This window comes from Aquarana catesbeiana, linkage group LG09, assembly GCF_042186555.1.
Source record: "Aquarana catesbeiana isolate 2022-GZ linkage group LG09, ASM4218655v1, whole genome shotgun sequence".
NCBI lineage: Eukaryota > Metazoa > Chordata > Amphibia > Anura > Ranidae > Aquarana > Aquarana catesbeiana.
This window is the reverse complement of record NC_133332.1, coordinates 207,858,348-207,880,583: the sequence shown is the minus strand read 5'-3', so window position 1 is coordinate 207,880,583 and position 22,236 is coordinate 207,858,348.

Sequence of the window (22,236 nt, the reverse complement as noted above, 5' to 3'; positions counted from 1 at the left end):
ACCACATGAATTGGGTCAGGTCATTATCATTTATCAGCGGCATGAGAAGTGACTAATGATACTTTTTATGTATTGTCAGGTGCCTGCTGTATTCATGAATAATTGAGAAAAGAAGCTGGAGTTGGAAGTAGGTAGCACCTGGGCCATCGTTACACTTTGAATAATTTATTATGCGTACACAATGTCGACAGCAGGAAAACGATTCAGTATAACGCATATTATGGCAGATGTGACATTTACTGAACTGAACGCCTTTATAGTTGTGTGTTGTGAATAGAAATAGAATTATTTTTTATGTGCTGAGGAATTTGCTATGTTTTAGCTTTAAATTGAATATAAAAGTGTTTCAGTTGGAGGGTGATCACCTGGCCCTGCTTTCCAAGGTGTTGGAAACCTAATTTTTGAAATAATACCACAACAGTCTGTGTCAGAGGAGAAGTTGAGGAATTAAACGTGACCTTTGGTCAAGTATACATCTCTGCTTTAAAGCGGTGTTCCAGCCGCAAAATATTTTTTTTTAAAATTCAGCAGCTACAAACACTGTAGCTGCTGACTTTTAATAAGGACACATACCTGTCCAGGGAGCCCACAATGTCAGCCCCCCAAGGCCGATCCGTCCATCGGATCGGGTGCAGGCGCCGTTATTCCAACTAAGGGAAAGCGACAGTGGAGCCTTGTGGCTTCACTGACGGTTTCCGACTGCGCATGTGCGAGTCATGCGGCACTTTGTGAATGGCCAGCTTGTCTTCTGAGACACACACAGGTCCCAGAAGACAGTGGGGGACTTGTTGCAGAAGAGGACATGACGTCCTGCTTTATAATAATAAATATCCAAAAACGAGGGGTGGAGAGGTGGTCTTTGGTTTAAGACCACCTCTCAAAAGTGGGTGGAACTCCGCTTTAAGCTGAGCAGAGCAGGAAAGGTTAAAATGTATTTTTCATTGCCGTTAGTTTAGTATAGTGAGATTCTATTCACTTCCTGTTAGGGGTGTGGAATTTAATCTCTGTATCGATGCATCGCGATTCGGAGGTCCCCGATGCGGCATCGATGCAAGTGACCCGACAAATCGATGTCGGGTGACGTCATCCCAACTTGCCCCGCCCCTCCCAGAAGAGTGCTCAGAGCGTTTTTGTCAAAATGGCTTTTGTTAATAAATGCAATTGTATTCCATTAAGTGGTGACCGCTGTATGTGTTTTTTTTTTAAATATGCATCTTCATACCTTGTTTTTTAGTCTGTGTATATAACTGTATAAGCCGCTCATATGACTGCTCGGTTCGGCCCGCCTCTCCTCTCACGTATCTCCTAACGTCAGCCCCGCCCGCCTCTCTTCTGATAGCTACAGTTGGTGGGCGGGGCTAAGAACTCCCACTGACGTCAGAAGAGACAGAGAGACATGAGACTGAGAGGAGAGAGGCGGGCTGGACTGAGCAGTCACATGACTGTGGTGGGCACTTAATGGATTATAACTGCATTTTTTACCATACAGGTATTTTAACAGCAGTATGTAGAGTACAAATGTGTTTGTACTCTACATACACTGGCTCCTACACATGCTCTGTGCTGACATTATTTCTCTGGCCCCCCCAGTTTGCACATTCCACTGTGTTAACTCCTAGTGTGCTGGAAGATGCAAACGGGGGAGCCCAGAGAAATGTCATCACAGAGACGGTACAGGGAACGTCACAGGGCTGTTTGTCAGTTGTGGATTCTAATCCCTCCTGACCTCCCAGCAGCCATGTGTGTGAATTCCTGTACCCTGTAGTGCACCGGATTAGTGCACTTTTTAAAGTGGAGTTCCACCTGTTTTTTAGTTTATTGAAAGTCAGCAGCTACAAAAAGTGTAGCTGCTGACTTTTAATAATCAGACATTCACCTGTCCCACGGTCCATCGATGCGGTCGCACAGAGCCTCGCTCCTCTCCCCCTCCTCTCCTCGGCGCCGTCATATCTACTGTGGGCAGTGACACCCGCCCGTGACAGCTTATGGGTTCACAGCCGGGCGCAGAATGTGTGAGCCGCACTGTGCTCTGCCATTGGCCAGCCAATCTTCTGGGACCCAGAAGATCGCTGGCAGGGAGGGGCCGCCTAGTAAATTTTTTGTTTATTAAAAGTCAGCAGCTACAAAAAAAGTGTATCTTCTGACTTTTAATAAAAAGACACTCACCTGTCCCACAATATAGCGGCGTGGCCACCTGATCAAGCAGCACTTTGACTCCACATATTGTGCCTAGGATATCTGCCACTGAAGTCCAGTACGGGTGCAGCTTAGCACAGGACCAGACTACATGGAAGAAGGAGCCCACCTCCACACCACATCTATTACAAGTCCAGGATAGATATTAGCCAGCCGTTGTGGCGTGTAATAGGCTCTGTGCAAGAATTTTAATTGAATAAACCTGTCCTTACCCGCAATCATGGAGGGGATGAAGGTAGTTAGGCACTCCTCCCATTCCTCTTCCCCTAGGGAGGGGATATCAGCCTGCCACCTGGTCATCGACCTATTGGTTTTAACATCATGTGCCACTGTAAGGTGGAGGTATAGGGATGAGAGAGGTTTGTCCAGTATTCCTGAGATCAAGAGACGCTCAATCGGGTCTGGTTTGAGCATCACCTGGGAGGGAAACTGAGCTCTAAGAGCATGATGTAACTGCCTATACCTAAATAGGAAGGACCGCGGCAACGCATGGTTCGACTGCAGCTCCCGGAACGGAACTATACCCTCCCTTTGGATAACCTGTTTCAGTTTAACAATACCCTTCTTGGCCCAACTCGCCAGATCAGGGATAGAAAGTAGGTGAGGGTGCATGGGATTAGCCCAAAGTGGGGTGTGTGGGGAGATACAGGATTGCCCCAAGAGGGCAGCTCTGGAGGATTTCCATACTTGGATTGTAGCTTTCATAGGGCCTGTAACTGCAGTGCTGGCTTTTACTCCTCTATACGGCAGATTAGATAAGGCTGCATAAGACCCCAAGAGAGCTGCCTCCAGAGTGACTGCTGGGTTAAGTTGGGGTTGCGAAAACCACCACCTCACCGTTACTAGGACAGCTGCCCAATAATACATCAGAAAATTGGGCAGTGCCAAGCCGCCACTAGACAGTGGGAGATAGAGTATGTGTTTTGCTACTCTCGTGGATTTCCCTGCCCAAATAAAGGAGATCACTATACTTTCTAACCGATGGAAGAATGATTTGGGAATAGGTACTGGAGTGTGCCTGAAATAATATAAAAATGTTGGTAGGTATATCATTTTTAAGAGATTTCCCCTTCCTACCGGGGTCAGAGGGAGAGATTTCCAGGTGGAACACTTCTGTTGGAGTTGGGAAAGTAATGGGTTTATATTCTTTTCTAGGTAGCCAGATAGATCATTCCCCACTCTCACCCCCAAATATGTGAATTCCTGCGTCCATTGTAAGGGGGTTCTAGTGTCCACCAGGGGCATTGTTGGATTAAGGGGGAAGAGAACCGATTTATTCCAATTAATTTTAATACCAGAGAAGTGACCAAATTTGTCAATGATTGCTAGGGCTGCTTTAAGGGAGGTAGAGGCATCTGCCAAATAAAGGAGGGAGTCGTCGGCATATAGGGAAAGTTTTTCCACCAAGGGACCCACTCGGAGCCCATTGACCGAGTCATCTGCTCTCAGAAGGGTAGCCAGAGGCTCCAACGCTAGGGCGAACAGCGCTGGGGACAACGGGCACCCCTGCCTCGTACCTCTCCCCAGCGTGAACGCCTCAGAAAGAGTCCCATTGGTGCGGACTCTGGCTGTTGGACGAGAATATAACAGTCTGATCCAAGCCAGAAATGTGGGCCCGAAACCAAACCTGCCGAGGAACTCCCAGAGGTAGCCCCACTCTACCGAGTCGAAAGCCTTCTCAGCGTCGAGTGAGGCCACCACGCCCTGCCCATCTGAGGAGGCGATTGCTATGTGTGTGTGTAGGCGTCGGTTGTTTATGTCTGTACCCCTCCCAGGCATAAATCCCGTCTGATGTATTAAGGCCGTGATGACCGTGTTCAATCTGTTTGCCAGTATTTTGGAGAGAATTTTTGTATCTACATTAAGTAGAGATATGGGACGATATGAGGAGCAGAGAGTCGGGTCCTTCCCTGGCTTGGGGATAACGACTATTACCGCTTCATGCATGGAGTCTGGAAGGTGGTCCTCCTCCATAGATTTAGCAAATAAAATTTGAAGTCTAGGGGCTAGTTGTTCAGCATAGAGTTTGTAAAACTCTATCGGGAAACCGTCTGGTCCCAGTGTCTTACCTGTTTGCATCATTTTTAGAGCCTTCTGGATTTCCTCAATTTTGATAGGGGCATCTAATTTATTAGCATATGTTGGGGTGAGAGTTGGGATGTCTACATTTTCAAGGTAGGCTCTGAGCTCCCCTATTTCATAAGACACCCTAGAGCTATACAATGTTTGGTAAAAGGAGGAGAATTCACGGTTAATTTCGGCTGGGGTGGAAAGTAGTGAGTCGTCCGCTGCCCGAATCTGCCCTATAGACATTCCCATGGATTGCTCTTTGGAGAGCCAGGCCAACAAGTGGCCTGTCTTTTCCCCTTGTTCAAATATCCTCTGTGTTTGATGTAGGAGTTTCTTTTGCGTCAGAGAGGTCCTTAAGAGGAGGGTCTCTCGCAAAAGGGACTGCAACCGGACGTAAGACTGTGGGTCCGGCGACCTGACATATAATGCGTCCTGCCTTGTCGCCTCCGCTTCTAGATTGGTGAGTTCCTCTCTACGTTCCCGACGGACCTTCGCTATTATATGCTGGTATTGTCCCCTGGACAGTGCCTTAAAAGCATCCCATACGGAAGAGGCCAATGCTGTATCTGCATTTATCCCCCAGTATGAGTCCAGCTCCTCCCTGTATTTTGGTTCCACCTCCATATCTGAGACCCAGTATCTAGACAACCGCCAGAGTTTGTCTGATGGAGCCAGCGAAAGGTCTAGCTCCAGTAGGAGCAGAGCGTGGTCCGAAATACCCCGGGGGAGAATCCTGACATCTCGAACTTTAAGGAGAACCGGTCCTCCCGCATAGACTAGATCAATGCGGGAAAAAGTTTTATGAGAGGCAGAGTGGCATGTATATGCTCTAGCTTGGGGGAATTTCCAGCGCCACAGGTCAAAAAGGCCATAGGTGCCCGCCCAATCTGCAAGCTCCCTGCGGGACGTATCGGAAGGAAGCAACCTATCTATGTCTGCATCTGGAACTAGATTAAAGTCCCCTAGAATAACTACATTCTCAGTGGAAAATTCAGCGATTTTTGCCGCTATCTGGTTCAGAATTTGAAGAGAAGCTGGAGGTGGGAGGTATAAACCTACTATTACCCATGGAATATGATGTATTAATGCATGGATCACCACAAACCTGCCGTTAGGGTCTAGAGCCAAATCGAGGAGTCTGAAAGGGAGTGTTTTGAGGATTAAAATGCTTACCCCTCTGGAGAAGGTAGAATAGGTTGAGTGATAGTGGTATCCCACCCATGGCTTTTTAAGGCTCAAAGTCTTTCTTCCGACTAAATGTGTCTCCTGGAACACACAGATATGAGGCTGATATGACTTGACAAATTGAAACACAAGGGAGCGTTTAATAGGTGAGTTAAGGCCCCTGGTGTTCCAGGAGATTATCCTAAGGAAAGACATCTATAGAACTAGCAAGTAATGGGGGATGACAAATATGTAGCAGACTTCCCTCGATCAGGTGTCCAGACCCATAAAAGCACAAAGGGGACCTTGAGAACCAGAGTACACTGTTATGAACATTCGCCATCAATACTGTCTTGTACCATAAAAAAAATAGAAATAAAAACAATAATAACAACACAGGGCCCGCAACGGCAGACCAAAATAACCAACTGACCCTCCCCCCCACCCGCCCATCCCCCACTTCAGTAGGAGGGCATCCCTCCCCAAAAGGAAATGAGCTAACCAGCGCAACATGAGGGCAATGTGCAAGAGGTACTCAGCCTCTCTACTAAATGTTCATGGAACAGTCCGGCAAGGATGTCATGTGTAAATCACCCGGATCCCCGGGGGCACATACTTCAAACCTGGGGGGACTCAGTAAAACAAAAAACAAATTAGTACCCCTGTTACTCGTAAAAATACCTGGCAAGCTATGGTTGTGCACCCAAACCCCAACGTCCACTCATCCCTTCAAGCTGTGCACAAAATGGACAAAGTCCACGATCCTTAGAGGGGACGTCCCCTGGAAGTCTTCCCAACAGTGAAGGTTGTTGCAGGATATGAATTTTATAGGAGAGTTAAGATATCAGGGAGAGTTTCACAATTGATACTTGTCCCCCCCCCCCCCCAGCATACCCATGGCTTCCTCTGAGGAAACTGGGCCTGTATCCATGCAAAGACCAGGGGTGAGTCATCCTGCCCGCGGCAATGGGGTTACCCCACAGCCCACAATGACTACAACAGCCCCCCGGGTCATAAAACAGCACCTGTCCGGGATCTGCATTTCAGTGCATGGCCCTTTGAGAAGTATCCTTCAAGGGAGGAGGGGAGAAATCCTCAAGCGGTCACCAGATCCTCCGTCCTCAGGGCTCCCCATTCTTGCCGACACCAAAACAAGATCCAGCTCTATGAAGGCAGATTCCGGACAGGAGGGGAGATCATGTCATGTAGTTTCCAGGATCACGTACCTTCATTTTACAGCAACAGGGAGACCTCCACGGGCAGGGGAGCTATTATCTCAGTTCAGGGGTGCAGAAAGGTGGTGCAAACCAACAGCAAGCCAGGATACAAATTTCACAGCATACCAGGTAGAGGATCAATTAGGGAGTGATTCAACCCACGCCGCGGCATCTCTTGGTGAGGTAAAAAATTGGACTCGTTCCCCATCTTGGACTCGCAACTTAGCCGGGAAAAACATGCTATATTTTAGCCCTTTCTGACGTAACATTACTCTGACATGATCAAATGCCTTCCTTTTGCGCTGAGTCTCTACAGTATAATCCGGAAATATGAGGAGTTTCGTGTTCTCAAATTTTAGCTCTCCCTGCAAACGAGCTGCCCTCAACACTGTATCCCGATCTTGGTAGTGTAGCAGCTTGACTATGAAGGTGCGTGGTGGAGCCCCCTGGGGGCCTTTGGTTGCTGGGATATGGTGAGCTCTCGCTATAGAGAAATGTTGAGAAAATTTAGCCCTGGGGATTAAGGCTGACAGTAGGCCCTCCATGAACCCCCACTGGATCCTCTCCTTCTGCTCCCTCCGGGAGGCCAAGAACCCACGAATTGTTACGTCTGTTGCGGTTCTCGGCATCCTCAGCTCTAGTTTCCATTTTCTTTACTTTAACCTGTATAGCTCGAATGTCCATATGGTGTTCCCTCAGGGTGTTTTCCGTGTCTGAGACCCTTCTCTCCACCTCCGTCACTCGCTCCCAGAACTTATCCATGTCTCTACGGATGAGTGCCATTTCGGTCTGTACGTGCTCGATTTTGGCAGTCAGAGCTGCCTGACAGGTAGAGATCGCCGTCATGAGGGCCTCAAATGCCGCCGAGCCCGGTTGTATGGCTTCAGCAGGCGGCGGGTCTGTCTGAGTCTCCATGTGGAGAGCCTCGTGGGGAGTAGGCTGCGGCGTGTGTCGGGTGCTCACCGGGGTCGCAGCTTTCGATTTGGTCCCAGCTTTTCTGCCCGCGGGCATCGCCCGAGCTTCTCCCCAAGTCTCCACTGGCAGGTGGATGCAGGACAGGTCATTTACACCAGGATTTATGTAGGATATTGAAGCCGGAGAGAGGAGCACAGTTAACAAGCGACTGCTCTCAGCGAAATCTTGGACACGCCCCTATCCTCAAACTTTACATCAGAAAGTATCTTTAGTTTTATTTCAACAGCGCAGTTCCTTTGGTTCCTCACTGTCAGCAGTGGCTTGGCAGCCTTCCAGCATTCTAAAGTCTAATCTATGCACAGAGTAGGCGCACAGGAAGAGAAAGGGCGAAGAGGAGTGGCCTACTGCATGGGCCGAGTGCCTGTGTGAATCAGTCCTAAAAGAATGAAACACAAAGGGCCCGAATGAGCCCAACAATAAATGTATACAACAGATTATGTATCTTTTATAATCTGCATGCCTTTGATTTTCCATTCTGAAATACACCATTGATATAAAAATTAATTGAGTTAAAATTGTGTAAAACAACATAAATAAATGACAAGTCTGTACAGATAAGTCATATAGAATTCCTGACACCAGAGAGATTGGTTCACAGTTTTTGAATGCTAATTATCCTCATTATTCTTCTATAATTAACAAAGTGCTGACTTTGCTCCAGATTTCGCATTTAAAAAAAAAACCTCATATCTTAATTAATGGCAATTAATTATATGACCGGTTATGCCTACAATTGATGCAAGCATACATCAGTAATTGCACTTCTTTATCTTTCAGGTCGGTCAGATTGCATAATGAGTTGTTCTGCAATCTGACCTTGGATCGGAGATTCTGCTCTGGGCAAGGTGCTGTAATTTAGGGAGGTGCTGTAATTTAGGGAGGGGCTATAATGCTTCTGGTGTGTTTCATCATGGGAAGACTTTCCAGCGCTGACTGGTCTTTGCTTTTTTTGGATAGAGCAAACCTCTGATTCTAAATAGACATCAGAGAATAGCAGCATTTGCACAATTTGCATATGCTCATTGATTGATGTTGGTCACTGGGTCCCTAACAGGTTTAATTCTGCAGCCATTTTGTTTAGCCTGTGAAGAGGGGTGGAAAAGGTGCTGTGCAGAAATTGGGGGATTATTTTAAGAAACAAAATCAATCAGAAAAGGCTTACCAATATTGTCCAATCCCCCCAGCAAGCAACGATTGGCATTGTCTACAGGGTGCCCCACAAGCATTAGATTGACTCTTGATCTAACAGAAAATGCCATTATCAATCAAGAGGCTGTCATCTAATATTCACAGGCATCTTAAAGTGGCTGTAAACCTCACTTCATTAAATATGAACAAAGCATATCCCTCTATAGTGTGTATTTGTCTCAATTAACAGCACTAAGTGTAATTTCTGTCTGCTGCTTTGTTCCTCTGCTATCAACTTGAGTTACTTCTGACAAGTTTTCCTGACACCAAGAGAAAAAAGGTGACAGGGGAGAGAGCTCCAGCAAATTGACAGCCTCAGCTCTGTTCCTGTGTGCTGTGTGCAGGGGGGTGTGTCCCTTCCCTCCAATCAGCTCTCAGAGCTTCCCTCACTGAGCTCTGCAGTGTGTCATTTCAGCTCTCTGCCCCCTTTTTTCTGAACTCAGACAAGTTTTAAAAATACAGCACTTTGAACAGATGTAGAGAAGAAACGTCTGAAGATAAACAGGTACAACATATGTAGGAGGTTTTGTTTCATCTCTGTGTATCACCTGCGGCAATCATTTCACTGGGCTTATGTAAGGATTCACAACCACTTTTAGTGGTTTTATAGATCTTTTTATCTTTATTACGGACAGGACTTAACAAATGAAAGCTTAAAGTACAACTAAAGGCAAAACTATGTTTTTAGTTTTGGAAAGAGTGGAGATGAATTAAAATACCTTTCTTTCTTTTTTTTGCTACATGTACCCTTGTAAGGGAGATTCATCCTCTCTATTGTCCTGTTTACCATTATCATTGAAAGTAAAAGAAAATCCCAAGTTTTGGGTTGTCCCCAGAACAGTAATTGAGGGGAAATCTGCCAATGGAGACACTAGTCCTGAAGACCTGGGTGTCCTCAAGACATTCGCCTTATTTGTAGGGATTTCTTCTCACTTCCTGTTTTGGCTTAGGACAGGATGTGAAGGGAAATTTCCCCAATGGGACACAGATGGCAATAAAAAACTTACAGGGATTATAACACTTCCTTACTCTATCCAAAATGAAAAAAGCCTATAGCTCTACCTTAAGTTTAGTTTATTATAGTTTTTTAATCAGCACAAGGGACACTTATATTGACTTGTGTTAACTCCCTTGGTACCAGAATATTATCCCTCTTACCTATCAAAAAATATGTTACATAGATGCAATTTACATAATGATCATAATACATCCAATATAATGCTGAATAATCAGTGCACACTCATGTGTCACTCTAGAGCAGCTAAAGGAGGCGATAATAAACAGCGGCCAGTAGCGACCTATAACCCAGCTGTATATAATGTCTAAGAGAGATGTAGGAAGGAATCAAGAGCAGCTTAACAGATAAGTCTTTTCAAAGGAAAGAGAGGGGAAGAGAGCCCAGTTAACTAATCAGATGAAAGCATGCGTTAAATCAGGCAACCAAGACGTTATATGCAACTGGACTATAGGTTGCTACTGTCCGCCATACATCATCGTCTCCTTTTGCTGCTCTAGAGTGACATGCGAGTGTGCACTGATTATTCTGCATTATATTGGATATATTATTATTATTTTGTAAACTGCATATCTGTAACATATTTTTTTAGATAGGTGATTCTCATCTGATCTTGATAAAAGGTCTTAAGTAGGCATTCATGTGAAACGTGTGGACCACATGTGTCAAGCACAAGGCCCTCGGGCCGAATCCGGCCCACCAGGCCATTTCATAAGGCCCTCATACTTCTCCTGCAGCCCCTTGTCCCCGCCTCGACCTTGTTTCAACAGTCAGCAGCAGAGAGGAGGACAGAATGTCTCTTACAGATCGTGCGCTCTCTGTGCAGCTGCAGCACCCCTTCATCTCCGCCTCCTTTGGTCTCAGCATTCAGCTGACTCCAGACATCTGTGGTCCTCCTGCAGAGCCTGCACTTTTTGCTTCCCAGCTCCACCTCCAACTTCTTCCTGGCAGCAGCACAAGATGGGGGGGGGGGGTGCACTGTAATGTGTGAGGGTGGAGGACTCTTGACATCTGATGTGGAGGGGGGGGTGCTTTGGACATCTGTTCTAACAGATACAACCAGGCCTTTCAGGGCAACCATAAGGCTGATGTGGCCGTGAATGAAAATTAGTTTGACACCCCTGGCGTAGACCTTGAACCAGGCCCGGATTTACTCCCTTTGCCGCCCCAAGGCCGGGTCCTTCAATGCCGCCCCCCCCCCACACACACACACACACACACACACCACCATTCTCGTCCTTTATCGATGACTGCTACAATATATCAATTAAAATCATATCTCCACACACGAGAACACTGAAAATAACTGGCTTTAATTGTACTTCAGGGTAAGTGCGCGGGGTAACAATTTTTCGCGGGCAATTTTTCAGGGCAATTGCTGGTGTTAGTGCCTCAATCATCCCCGGCACCATGGTTGGTATGGTGTCAGGATGATTGAAGCACATTATTTCTATCATTACATTGTAATGTAAAATGAAATAGTTCAACTCACCATAATGCAGAATCATTGGGAGTCCTGAGAGTGTCACTTGCCACCATCGCTTGTCACTTGACACTATGCCTGCCACCAGATGGAGATGTCACTTGCCACGCTGCCACCAGATGGGGATGTCACTTGCCACGCTGCCACCAGATGGAGATGTCACCTGCCACACTGCCTGGCTGCCACCAGATGGGGATGTCACTTGCCACGCTGCCACCAGATGGGGATGTCACTTGCCACGCTGCCACCAGATGGAGATGTCACTTGCCACACTGCCACCAGATGTTGATGTCACTTGCCACGCTGCCACCAGATGTTGATGTCACTTGCCATGCTGCCACCAGATGGGGATGTCACTTGCCACGCTGCCACCAGATGGGGATGTCACTTGCCATGCTGCCACCAGATGGAGACGTCACTTGCCACACTGCCACCAGATGTTAATGTCACTTGCCACGCTGCCACCAGATGTTGATGTCACTTGCCACGCTGCCACCAGATGTTGATGTCAATTGCCACACTGCCTGGCTGCCACCAGATGGGGATGTCACTTGCCACGCTGCCACCAGATGGGGATGTCACTTGCCACGCTGCCACCAGATGGAGACGTCACTTGCCACGCTGCCACCAGATGAGGATGTCACTTGCCACACTGCCACCAGATGGAGATGTCACTTGCCACGCTGCCACCAGATGAGGATGTCACTTGCCACAATGCCACCAGATGGGGATATCACTTGCCACGCTGCCACCAGATGGGGATGTCACTTGCCATGCTGCCTGTCTGCCACCAGATGAAGGAGGGCGGAACAGCGGTGCTGGCAATGAGAGATGTCATCTCTCTCCCCCCTCCGCCGCACCGCTGACATTACTTCTTAATTTTTTTCAAAAATGGCGCCGGGCGGCGAAATCACGCTACTGCGCATGCGCCGCCTGGCCGAGCGCATACGAGTTTTCCCGAGCGCGGCCGCTTCAGAACTGCGCATGCGCAGTAGTGGGCGGCTCGCGGCCATCTTTTCTAATGGCACCGGTGCCCTTAATCAACTTTAACAAGCAGCCCAAAAGGGGGGGGGGCGGCCGCGAAGTCGCCGCAGGAGCGGCGCCGCCCCTGCACCACTGCCGCCCCGAGGCCTGGCCTCGGTGGCCTTATGGCAAATCCGGCCCTGCCTTGAACTGTACACTTGAATGAGAATGACAATGAGAGATTTTACTATATATTGGGATTCTTTTCCCCTCTTGTTGTTAAGATTTGTATGTTTTATTTTGTAATAAATATATTTTTACATTTTTGGATATCTGCGTGATCCCTGGTACAAGAAAAGTCCATTTCTCTTTTTTCTCTCTATTTTGGATTAGGTAACACTTTAAAGTGTCTTGTGGATGGGCACTATCTATGAACAATGTGTTTTGCAACAGCATATACTGTTAGATGCTAGAGCTGTGTTTGACCCACTTTTGCTTCCAACAAGAACATATCTCAGTAGGACCAGACATGTTCAAAGAATCACAAAGTGAAACAGGTCAAACACAGCCATATATATATATATATATATATATATATATATATATATATATATATATATATATATATATATAAATATATATACAGTATATATATATATATATATATATATATATATATATATATATATATATATATATATATATAAATCTATTTCAACTGCCATATAAAACCTATCAAAACTATACTGAAATAACAAATCTTTTTTTCAGACTTGATGCTTTGGCAACATAATAATATTTGGGGCTATAAACTAGCTTTCCCTATTATTGCAGCATGGTGATTTTCCATCGCCAGGAGCCTCACGTCACATGCCACCTACGTATTTTTAACACTGAACATTTTAGCAAGTTCTCGGTTACAAGATTCCTGGGAAAGCTCAATCCCATGAGGTTTGGTAGCGAACAACAACAAAAAAAAAAAGTTGATATCTTTAGAGATGACATAAGATACTGGGTTGTTGCCCGTGGTCAGAACATATACAGAAAATATTAACCCACTACTAACCCCTCCATACTCTTATCCTGCTGTACAATTTTGTGTATAAAAACGTGTAGAAACATCATTAACAGTCAGTAGTGGTGGGAAAAAAAGGTATAAATTAATCAATATGATATTCTTTTATATGTATACATAGAAGAGCCGGCACCACTGGATATTCAGTCTTCAATTTTATTGTTGTCGTATGACCAAGATAGAAAGAACATGCAGACGGGTTTCGGCACGCAGGGCTTGTTCACAGCACTTTCTAAAGTGACACACATAGCATATATATATATATGCACAAGGAAGGTCATCCCTACCAATCAGATGTTATCTTCAATCAAGGTAAATGGGAACTCTTGAGGATTTTCTGTCCATATAGTTCCAATAAAGGAATAATTCTTTCTCTTTATTATTTAATTGCTCTTGCATTTGTTCTTTTTATCATGGCCATACTACAACAATATAATTGAAGACTGAATTTCCAGTGGTGCCGGATCTTCTATGTACATTTGTGGTTCATTTCTGGATGTGGGAGGGACATCCTGAGCCAGAGCACCTGGACTAGGTGTGCCACCATCCATCTCATCATTTGGCTTTTCTGTTCAGAGCGGTGTGATTTTGTGTTGCATTCATTGGATTTCTTTCCACACACCACGCTCCGTTCAAGCCTGCAGAGCAAAGGACTTTTACCTGGCTTTTACCTTCAGTCTACCATTCTCTACAGTATATACAACATTGACCATGGTTTGTGAGTGATCTTACCTGCTACAGGATTTGCAATATGGATCGCCGTGCTAAGATCTCACAGGTTTATACCAAGGATCCAAACCCCACACCTGAAGATTCAATATGCATCTCTTTTTTCAGTCAATTAAAGACAGCACTGATCAAATAGACTAAGATATGGTGGGATGTGGAGGGTCTTAAGCAATATATCGGAGATTCCATGATCCCAAGTGGGTTGCGCATCAAGAAAGTTCCTTCTACATCCTATTTGGAGGAATGTATGGTGGAGTGAAATGGTATTTTATCAAGACGTTCCCTGGATTTGATGCGGCTTATAGTTTCACAGGAAGAGAAACTGCTCAGTTCTATCAATGAGGAAATTGAATCTATCCGTGAGTAGGGATGAGCTTCGACTCGAACATTGGCTGTTCGCAAGTTCACCGAACAGCGAACAATTTGGGGTGTTCGCGGCAAATTCAAATGCCGCGGAACACCCTTTAAAAGTCTATGGGAGAAATCAAAAGTGCTAATTTTAAAGGCTAATATGCAAGTTATTGTCATAAAAAGTGTTTGGGGACCTGGGTCCTGCCCCAGGGGACATGGATCAATGCAAAAAAAAGTTTTAAAAACGGCCGTTTTTTTCAGGAGCAGTGATTTTAATAATACTTAAAGTCAATCAATAAAAGTGTAATATCCCTTTAAATTTCGTACCTGGGGGGTGTCTATAGTGTGCCTGTAAAGGGGCGCATGTTTCCTGTGTTTAGAACAGTCTGACAGCAAAATGACATTTTGAAGGAAAAAACTCATTTAAAACTACCCGCGGCTATTGCATTGCCGACAATACACATAGAAGTTCATTGATAAAAACGGCATGGGAATTCCCCAAAGGGGAACCCCGAACCAAAATTTAAAAAAAAAAATGACGTGGGGGTCCCCCTAAATTCCATACCAGGCCCTTCAGGTCTGGTATGGATATTAAGGGGAACCCCGGCCAAAATTAAAAAAAAAAAATGACGTGGGGTTCCCCCTAAATTCCATACCAGACCCTTCAGGTCTGGTATGGATTTTAAGGGGAACCCCGCGCCAAAAAAAAAAAAAAAACGGCGTGGGGTCCCCCCAAAAATCCATACCAGACCCTTATCCGAGCACGCAACCTGGCAGGCCGCAGGAAAAGAGGGGGGGACAAGAGTGCGGCCCCCCCTCCCTCCTGAACCGTACCAGGCCACATGCCCTCAACATTGGGAGGGTGCTTTGGGGTAGCCCCCCAAAACACCTTGTCCCCATGTTGATGAGGACAAGGGCCTCATCCCCACAACCCTGGCCGGTGGTTGTGGGGGTCTGCGGGCGGGGGGCTTATCGGAATCTGGAAGCCCCCTTTAACAAGGTGACCCCCAGATCCCGGCCCCCCCCCTGTGTGAAATGGTAAGGGGGTACATAAGTACCCCTACCATTTCACGAAAAAAGTGTCAAAAATGTTAAAAATGACAAGAGACAGTTTTTGACAATTCCTTTATTTAAATGCTTCTTCTTTCTTCTATCTTCCTTCATCTTCTGGTTCTTCTGGCTCTTCTGGTTCTTCTGGTTCTTCCTCCGGCGTTCTCGTCCAGCATCTCCTCCGCGGCGTCTTCTGTCTTCTTCTCCTCGGGCCGCTCCGCACCCATGGCATGGGGGGGAGGCTCCCGCTCTTCTCTTCTTCTCTTCTTCTCTTCTTCTTTTCTTCTTTTCTTCTTTTCTTCTTTTCTTCTCTTCTTCTCTTCTTCTCTTCTTCTCTTCTTCTTCATTTTCTTCTCCGGGCCGCTCCGCAATCCATGCTGGCATGGAGGGAGGCTCCCGCTGTGTGACGGCGCTCCTCGTCTGACAGTTCTTAAATAACGGGGGGGCGGGGCCACCCGGTGACCCCGCCCCCCTCTGACGCACGGTGACTTGACGGGACTTCCCTGTGGCATTCCCCGTGACGTCACAGGGAAGTCCCGTCAAGTCACCGTGCGTCAGAGGGGGGCGGGGTCACCGGGTGGCCCCGCCCCCCCGTTATTTAAGAACTGTCAGACGAGGAGCGCCGTCACACAGCGGGAGCCTCCCTCCATGCCAGCATGGATTGCGGAGCGGCCCGGAGAAGAAAATGAAGAAGAAGAGAAGAAGAGAAGAAAAGAAGAAAAGAAGAAAAGAAGAAGAGAAGAAGAGAAGAGCGGGAGCCTCCCCCCCATGCCATGGGTGCGGAGCGGCCCGAGGAGAAGAAGACAGAAGACGCCGCGGAGGAGATGCTGGACGAGAACGCCGGAGGAAGAACCAGAAGAACCAGAAGAGCCAGAAGAACCAGAAGATGAAGGAAGATAGAAGAAAGAAGAAGCATTTAAATAAAGGAATTGTCAAAAACTGTCTCTTGTCATTTTTAACATTTTTGACACTTTTTTCGTGAAATGGTAGGGGTACTTATGTACCCCCTTACCATTTCACACAGGGGGGGGCCGGGATCTGGGGGTCACCTTGTTAAAGGGGGCTTCCAGATTCCGATAAGCCCCCCGCCCGCAGACCCCCACAACCACCGGCCAGGGTTGTGGGGATGAGGCCCTTGTCCTCATCAACATGGGAACAAGGTGTTTTGGGGGGCTACCCCAAAGCACCCTCCCAATGTTGAGGGCATGTGGCCTGGTACGGTTCAGGAGGGAGGGGGGGCCGCACTCTCGTCCCCCCCTCTTTTCCTGCGGCCTGCCAGGTTGCGTGCTCGGATAAGGGTCTGGTATGGATTTTTGGGGGGACCCCACGCCGGTTTTTTTTTTTTTTTGGCGCGGGGTTCCCCTTAAAATCCATACCAGACCTGAAGGGTCTGGTATGGAATTTAGGGGGAACCCCACGTCATTTTTTTTTTTTAAATTTTGGCCGGGGTTCCCCTTAATATCCATACCAGACCTGAAGGGCCTGGTATGGAATTTAGGGGGACCCCCACGTCATTTTTTTTTTTTAATTTTGGTTCGGGGTTCCCCTTTGGGGAATTCCCATGCCGTTTTTATCAATGAACTTCTATGTGTATTGTCGGCAATGCAATAGCCGCGGGTAGTTTTAAATGAGTTTTTTCCTTCAAAATGTCATTTTGCTGTCAGACTGTTCTAAACACAGGAAACATGCGCCCCTTTACAGGCACACTATAGACACCCCCCAGGTACGAAATTTAAAGGGATATTACACTTTTATTGTTTGACTTTAAGCATTATTAAAATCACTGCTCCTGAAAAAACGGCCGTTTTTAAAACTTTTTTTTGCATTGATCCATGTCCCCTGGGGCAGGACCCAGGTCCCCAAACACTTTTTATGACAATAACTTGCATATAAGCCTTGAAAATTAGCACTTTTGATTATTCATGTTCGTGTCCCATAGACTTTAACGGTGTTCGCATGTTCGAACGAACTTTTTTCCTGTTCGCATGTTCTGGTGCGAACCGAACAGGGGGGTGTTCGGCTCATCCCTATCCGTGAGTCATTGAAAATTGATCACACTACAGAATTATATGATACACTTAATCTTGATCTGACTAACTCTATTGATAAATTTGAGCAAAGTCTCGTGGACAGTAAGAGACAAAAATTTATAATGGACTTACAAGATTATCAATATGTATCAGTTTATATACATAATCGATCGTATAGACCGCAGTCAATCCTGAAAAATAGGAGACGGTCTAGACGCTGCACACAAAGACATGTCAGTTTTAGTTCCCCAGAGCAGTCAGATTCTCAGTCAGGGGTCTCTGATGGTACAAGTGTACCATCAAATGTTTCTCGGAGCAGCATCTCGTCTCTACTTTCCAAAGAGTTGGGTCAGTCTGATAAATCGTCTTCAAAAAACTATCCATCGACATCCAAAAGTCAACAAGCAGAAAAAAACAAAAGAAAAACGAGACGAGGACGACAGGGCCACAACAAGATTGCATCATCATCGACAGACGAGTACAAAGTAACTACACGGGTTTGGACTAATTTGGACTAAGGTGGTTTCTTTCTTCTGCTATATTTTCTGATGCAGAGTTATCTCTTATTTCCAAGGGGCTTTCCTTTTCTCCTATGTTGCATTTTGATACTTTTGGAACTTTGCTTGGTGTGAATCGCTTAATTAGCAACATAGTTCTAAAGAAGCATTTCAAAGCTGAGTCTGCAACAGCAGTTTCTTCACCTGTGGCTCTCCAGAGTGATATGTCTGTTAATAATGACAATTTCACGTTCCAGAACCTGGTGATTAGGTCCACTCTGGAGAGCCTACAGTCGGGGACAATGGGTGGTTTACATGTTATCACAACACAAGATATTTGTGAAAGTAACAAGTGTTTTTAACACATGAAACATGAAGTGCAGCAATAGAGATGTTCCAGACTTTGGTTGAACAAGATCTAGTTTCTCTTGAAGCCAGGATAAAAAAATCACCATATTTAATATAAATTATCACCATATAAAAAAAACCCACAAAACACCCGTTCAGGGGAGACCTATAGTTGCATAGGCTCCCTTTTTGAAAGGCTGGGTCACTGGGTTGATCTACTGACTGATTGGTTACTAGAAGTTACAGCACATCATCTCCTCACTGCCTACACACCATGGACTGGGGAGGTGAGGGGACCCATTAATAGACATAAAATTCCTAGGGATCCTAGAACTCCTGGGATTAGTGGCAATGCTGGGGGGAGGGGAGGGTGTGATCAATGGCAATGATGATTTTTTTTACCGACTACCAATATAAAGAGGAGTTTCAACACAGGCCACCAATGTAATAGGGGTTTACACTGACCACTAATGTAATAGAAGCATTCACAGTAACCACCAATGTAAGGAGGGATTTACACTGACCACAAATGTAAGGGGGACCTTCACACCGGCCACTAGTGTGAATGAAAGAATTGTACACCCAGCCCCACGTAATGAGAAGATTTACGCTGACCACCAATGTGACTGAGACATTTAGCCTGCGTTCACATTTGTGTGTGTCAGGAACGCATGCAAGATCGCTTTCCTGACACCACAGAAACCTGCTGCCCTTTAGGAAATACACAGCAGTACCACTGATTGTTAATGACACCCTCACGCATCTGCTGACATGTGCCTTGGCACCATGTGATTTTAAAAAAGGGTTTGGGACTTTCTTCTGCATTTGTAGCCCATAAAGCAGCCCATTGAAATGAAAGGACTGCCCTACATGTTACATACATATTTATCCATTCTGTCAGTACACCTTTGCATCCTAAAACCCATGCTAACCTCTGCACCCCATACCTCCCTCATGCTCTTCACCCCAATCCCCCTCTCCTTTAACTCTACCTACCTTCTCTGCTCATCTTTGTACCCACCTTCCTTACCATACATCCCCTCCTTGCTCACCTGTGCACCCCAAAGTGTAATTCCTTCTCTGCCTACCTCTGCACGCCCCACACTACCCTCCCACCATTAATTTGTTTACCTTTGCAGAACAGGCTGATGTTAGGCTTAATGACCACAGTTGTAGGCAGGACTTTCAAGCATGCCCCTTTATCTTCCCAGTGGGCAGAATTCAGTATAGGTGATGGTGGATATGACCTCAGGGGGGCATGATATACATATGAATGCTGCCTATATTTACATATGAATGCTGCTGGTCTGCGCTATTTACATATGAATGCCGCTGCTATTTACATATCAATTACCTGTCTTTACATGTAAACACAGGGTCTGCAGGTGAGTCATCTTTACACAACAATAGGGCAGAGCTGGGCAGCATTAGTAACAGAACTTCACACTGAGATATCAGGACACAGCACGAGACTAAAACCTCAAGGGACAAGGGAATTTAAACTGGGATAGTTATCAAGTATGAGGCAGCTGCTTTGGGCCCCACAACAATGACAGGACCCAGGGCAGCTGCCCCTTTTGCGCTGCCTTAAAGATGGCCCTGGGTTGATCAATTTTTGCAGCTCCTGGTCAAGAGGTTACCTGGGTACATCAAAGACACCGCAGCTGTCCTGAACATTGTACAAAATATCCGATGGCTTGACAACTATAGCTGGATGTCCTTAGATGTAAAATCGCTATACTCCTGTATCCCACATGAATTGGCACTAGAAGCACTGAGATTCCATCTAGGATCTTACATTCTTACAATTCAAAGAGTTCATTGTCCTCACTGTAGATTTTTTATTAAAAATTTTTTTTTGTTTTTGATAACATCTTTTATCCACAGTGTAAAGGTGGTTTGATGGCCAATTTATATGGGCTAGTGGGAGGAAAAATACCTGTTTTTATCAGCTAACCCTTTCATGGCCCATATCAAGTGGTATGGTTGCTATATTGACAACCTGCTCTTGATATGGGAAGGTACCAGTGAAGAAGTCGTCCCTTTTGTCAGTTTTGTTAATTCTAATCATTTGAATTTGGAATTCAGTCATGGGTTCCAATGCAATAATATACATTTTTTGAGTATTAGTTTGCAAGGTTGTAATTCTTCAGGTGATATAAGTACCAGAACTTATCATTAATCATGTGCAGGCAATTCACTACTGCTAGCTTCCAGCTGTCACCCCTCACACACTATACGGGCAATACCAGTCGGAGAACTTATTAGGACCAAACGCTGTGGAACATTTTACAGATGAATGCAATGTGGTATCCTCTCGGTTGCAAGCACGTGGAAACAATAAACGGGATATAGATAGAGCCATAGTTATAGCCAATAATAGAGATAGGGGAATTCTTTGAACAAATCTTGTTCAAAATAATCTAAAAAAACAGTTAAAAATCACCCCATTACTTTTCTCACTATATACTCACGTGAATTTAATAAGATTACCAGCATTATACATAAACATCTTCCTATCCTATCCACAAAGACGTTAGCTCTATTTTGGAAGCAGGGTGTTTTCCAGCAGAAGAGCCAGCACACTGGGAGATATTTTTTCTCCAAGCATGTTCCAATCAGAGGCTTATACAAAAACATGGTTACACACCACAGGCTCTTATGCTTGTGGTGTTAATACCTGTAAGTTTTGCACCAAAAATTCTAAAAAATCAGATGTAGTACACTTATGTTCCACAGGTAAGAGCTTTAAATTACGAGACTATATTAATTGTGGAACTACCAATGTGGTATATGTGGTGGAATGTATATCATGCCATCTACAATATGTAGGGTGCACTACAAGGGCTCTAAGAACTAGAATAAGCGAACACTACCACAGAGCATCTTATGAGTTAGATAAAGATTTATCAAATGTCTCAAAACGCTTTAAATATCACCATTCAGGCAATATGTCATCTTTTACATTTTATGGTTTACAAAAGGTCAAAAATCCACCTCGGGGAGGTGACACACACCGGAAGCTCCTTGACTGTGAGGTATGGTGGATCTTTAGCCTTCACACCAGATTACCACTTGGCATAAATAATAGATATGATGTTGACTTATTCTTCTGTTAGGCTGTTCCATGTAAGGACTACTCTTGAGGATTTTTTATCCATTTTCTTCCAGTGAAGGAATGATTCTTTCTCTTTATTATGTAATTGCTCTTGCATTTGTTTACTACAGATACAATTGTTTCACTGATTTTAGATTTCATTGTAATTGTTTTATATATGCTTTTTTTGTCTGTTTTTAGAAAATTATGTATATTGCACTGTGTGGGGATTATACACACACAGGGATGTTACCCATTTACCTTGATTGAAGATAACATCTGATCGATAGGGATGAACTTCCTTGTGTATATATATATATATATATATATATATATATATATATATATATATATATATATATATATATATATATATATATGTTATGTGTGTCACTTTAGAATGTGCTGTGAACAAGGCCTGCGTGCCGAAAAACGTCTGAGTATCCGTTTTATCATGGTCATACGACAACAATAAAATTGAAGACTGAATTTCCAGTGGTGGCGGCTCTTGTACATTTGTGTTTCCTTTCTGGATGTGTGAGGGACATCCTGAGCCAGAGCACCTGGACTAGGTGTGCCACCGTCCATCTCATTATTTGGCTTTTCTGTTCAGAGCGGTGTGATTTTGTGCTACATTCTTTCATATATAAAGAATGAACCTACTTACATAAGATATAATGTATAAATATGGTAGAAGGTTCCATAAGTCACAAACTATATTATTGGACATGCTAGCTGCTGTGAGGCAGCTACAATTCTGGCAGATCTAGTCTCCGTTCCAGCATGGG